The sequence below is a fragment of the Myotis daubentonii genome, chromosome 1 (assembly GCF_963259705.1).
Source record: "Myotis daubentonii chromosome 1, mMyoDau2.1, whole genome shotgun sequence".
In the NCBI taxonomy this organism is placed as follows: Eukaryota; Metazoa; Chordata; class Mammalia; order Chiroptera; family Vespertilionidae; genus Myotis; species Myotis daubentonii.
Genome location: NC_081840.1, coordinates 126,778,414 through 126,782,444, shown reverse-complemented (window position 1 = coordinate 126,782,444; position 4,031 = coordinate 126,778,414). Strand labels below are relative to the sequence as shown.

The window sequence follows — 4,031 nt, the reverse complement described above, 5'->3', positions numbered from 1 at the left end:
GGAGGGAGGAGAGGGAGAGAGAAAGAGAAACATCCATGAGAGATAGAAATATCTAATGGTTGCCTCCCTCATGCAACCCTACTGGGGGCGGGGAGCAAACCTGCGACCCTGGTACGTGACCCAGCCATATATTGATTTTTTTATTCCTCAAATCAAAGATTTTCTGAAACATTTGTTGTCCATATGAATAAAGAAATGTCTCAGTCGTAATACATACAGTAGCATAGTTTCAGTTATTTTTTGCCAGTAGAATTTTCATGTGACCTTATGACAGTACCACTTTTGTAATTTTAGATTGAAAAATTAATAGCATAGAACATATCTTAAGCTTTTAATTTTCTAAAAGTATAAGAATAGAAAGCTCATTTTGTTATTATTTTTTTCTTTTTGAAACAAGTTCATTAATTTGTTAGTAATATATATATATATATGATTGTTAGACAGAATGTGAAGATGAAGGGTTGCTCTCTCCTACTGGCAAATCAACTACATAATACGTTACAGTATGTGCAAAGTGTACATTGAGGAACTTGGCAAAAGTTTAAGCAAATCCCGCTTTCAGTTTATTAAAGAATTTCCCAAGAGTGCCCTTGGGGGAGGTGCAGCAACCTCATGACCAAGTCACAGATCTCTTCAGAATTCATTCTTATAAAGGCAGTTTTGATTATGTTGATCCAAGTGATGCGGTGGTGGCAGGATGGGTAAAGGCAACGTTTCATTTTTAGTCTCCCCAAATGCTGTCTCACTTGATTTAGGAGGGCTTGGGGATTATCTTCCAGGGTATTTCTGCCATGTGAGTAATGCTCCTGAGAGTTTGTGCAGTCATGAAGAATGGGTCTCTCATTATCTGTGCATGATGGGGAGCTGCTTTCTCTGATAAAACCTTTCCATCTCCTGGTAAAGGGGAAGCTGTGGTATGACAAAGAGTTTGCCATTTGGTGAGAGAGGGGGGTGTCTTTTGTTTGTTGCAGTGAAATTTGTCAAGTGCAGTTTTGTGCTGTCTTTGCCAAGGTCTTACGGGAATCCTACGGGGCACAGGCTTTCTTGATTGCAGTTGGGGTTTTCAGTTCAATCTGTACTTGAGTCACCAGATGCAAATTAGATATTTGTCCCTTCAGCTCCCAGTATACATTTTGGGTATCATCACTTAAAATGCTTAGTCTTTGGAGAGCTCTGCTCTGCAGATTGTCTTCCTGAGACGGATGTGTTTGTTTGGCTCGTTGAGGCTCTATTCTGAGAGAGTTACATTCTTTTTTCATCGGTTCTAGTTCTTGTTCCAAGCCATGGATCTTCAGGTCACAACTTAGCTTTTCCACCTCCCAGTTTGATGAAGGTGGATTTAAATTCCCTATCACCTGCACTGTTTCCATCTCTGTTCTTAGCCTGAGGACTTCTGCTTCTTTAGACTGCTGCTGTTCCTTCAATACTTTTAAACATTCAGGTTGTCTTTGTTCATTTTACCCAATTTTCTTTTTAAATTATCTCTATCAATGCAAACCTCTCAGCATGCATGATAAAACCTTATTTACTTGTTCTCGGCCCACAGAGCATGTTTTTTGATCTAATAGAGCGCCTGTAAGCTTTTCTTCCGAAAATCTTACTCTTTTCTTTAGGAAAGGGTTTTTTTTTTTCTCTGAATCCTTAAAGCGTTTTTGATGTCTTCATCCAAAAACAGTGACAAGGGCAAAATGTGAAGCAACAGACTCATCTGAATATATTGAGACCGAAGTCACTTATCTCTCCTATGGGCTTTTTCATGATTTAGAATGACGACACAGACTTCCACCAGCATATCCATGACAGCCCGAGTCAGGCTGCCTCTGGATCCCCAGCGCTGGGAACAGGGTCTCCAGGGGTCACCACGGGCTCCATCCGGTTTCCTGGAAGACACCGGACACCGCCTCTTCCCAACAAAGGCCTCTGCTCCAGGTACACCGCGGAAGGGTCCCCATTGCTTTGGCCTGGGCTGTGCCAGGACCAACCACTGGGCTGGGGCCTGGGGATCAGGAAGGAGTGGCAAGAGGGGCAGGCGAAGCTGAAGCGCCACCAGGAGCAGACCCCTACCCAGCAACATGGCCGCGAGGCACAGAACCCTGTGTGGCCCCTCAGCGCCCCCATGGGCAGCCCTCTCCGTCCGCCCCCCAGCAGGGAAAGGCAACTCAGGGGGGCTGTAGGCTAGCAGCACCTGGCCCAAAGGGGGCTGTAAAGATCATTTAAAAGAAAAATCAATTTAAGTAAAAAAAAAATAAAAAAACTCACAAAAACCTAAATTTTTATAAATAGCAGTGTTTCTTGGAATCGCAAAGTAATGCATTCAGTGTTAAATATGACTTGACTTGTTTAAACTTCTTTAAACCAATGGTATCAAATATTACTTTTCTGAAGTTATGGTTATTCAATGGACCAATAATAATTGTATTTTTATCACATTTATCTAAATATCATTATATATGCATGCTCTCTATTATCTAAAATTAAAATGAGTCTGAATTAATTTTGTTTATGTGATTATTTTTCTATTTGTGCAATCCCTAATGCTCCAGCCTCTAAAAGTAGTATTTAAAGGACACATTTCATAAGCTATATATCATTCCTCTAATAATGTCTCTTATTTAACTTAAATACTAAAAATAATATTTGACCTATTTCAGATATGGCAGGAGTATGGAGAAACCCTAACTAGAGAACGAAAAGAAGGTGTGTTGCCAAAATTTATTAGATATCATTGATTTGGTAAATAAACTGAGAATAGGAAATGGCATCTGTTTCTATGTTTGGATAACATATACTGCATTAAATATTTTTTTCCATGTGAATGAAAAATGTGAAATATAAACAGTCATAAGGAAGAATATACTTATCCCACATGTAATCACCATGTTCTACAGCTCTTTAAAGACCTCAAAAGTCTACCCGTATGCATCTCTCTTCATTTCTGGCTATTCTCTTCCTTCCCTCTGCTGCGGACTGTCGGCCTGCACACTGAAACTATGATCAGAAAACTGGCTTCATCACTTCTCGTGTTTTTACTAGTGATATAAGGCCAAGTAACCAGACTCATCTAGTAATACTGTCAAGCAGTTACAGTTCATATAACTGTCAATTGAGGGGCAATATTCAAAACTCCAGTCATTGACTTGGCATTCTTTTACCCTCATGAAAAACTCCAAATCCCTTTGTGTGGAGTAAAAACACTGAAATCCATTTAGTTTTTGCCAAATAATGCAGCCTTCTCTTTGCTACTCTGCCCCTTTGCTCTAGCAGCCAGTTCCACAAATGTTCTTCCTCATTTCTAGTTCTGGCATCTGCTTCATTTCTCTTTCTGGCATACTTTTTTTTTGGTCCATCAGGTATCAACTTACATATCACCTCCACCAAAAAGCTGACAATATTGACACAAAACTGGGATGTCTCCTCTGTGTGCTCCAATAGGGCCCTGTGTTATATTGGTTGGTGGTTTCTGTGACTCTGAGTGGAAATTGCCTGCTCATTTGTTGTTTTTTCAGTTTACAGTAAACTAGAGGCCCGGTGCCTGAATTTGTGCAAAGGTAGGGTCCTTAGGCCTGGCTGGCAATCAGGGCCAATTGGGGCCTTCCAGCTCCAGGCCGAGGCCTTGCTTCATTCTGCGCCACCTCCTGGTGGTCAACACACGTCATAGCAGCGTTCGAACTTCTGGTCTCCTGGTCAAACTCCTGAAGGGACACTTTGCATATTAGCCATTTATATATATAGGTGATTATTCAGGGGTGGGCTGTGTCATCTTCATCTTGTAACTCCAGTGCTTGTCACACTACCTTAGTGCATGGTGTTGAATATGGGGAAAACCAGAAGCTCTGATACTTAGCCATGATACCAATTAATACAGTGTGCAACAACTGAATTAATAATTATGTTTCATAGTATTCTTGTGTTGTGTATTATACCCAGATATAGATGTCTTTATTGTTTTTAACACTTATACTTAGTTGTAGTTTAAAGAATACAATTCTTTTTCTTTCCAGGTGCTGCTAAATTTGAAGCTGAATCCTACA

The 4,031-nt window shown here is 40.5% G+C and overlaps 1 pseudogene; it reads right to left on the bottom strand.

The window, feature by feature from the left end:
* Window positions 1-533: 533 nt before the first annotated feature.
* LOC132226660 (5-azacytidine-induced protein 2-like) lies at window positions 534-1,890 on the bottom strand (annotated as a pseudogene).
* Window positions 1,891-4,031: the final 2,141 nt, after the last annotated feature.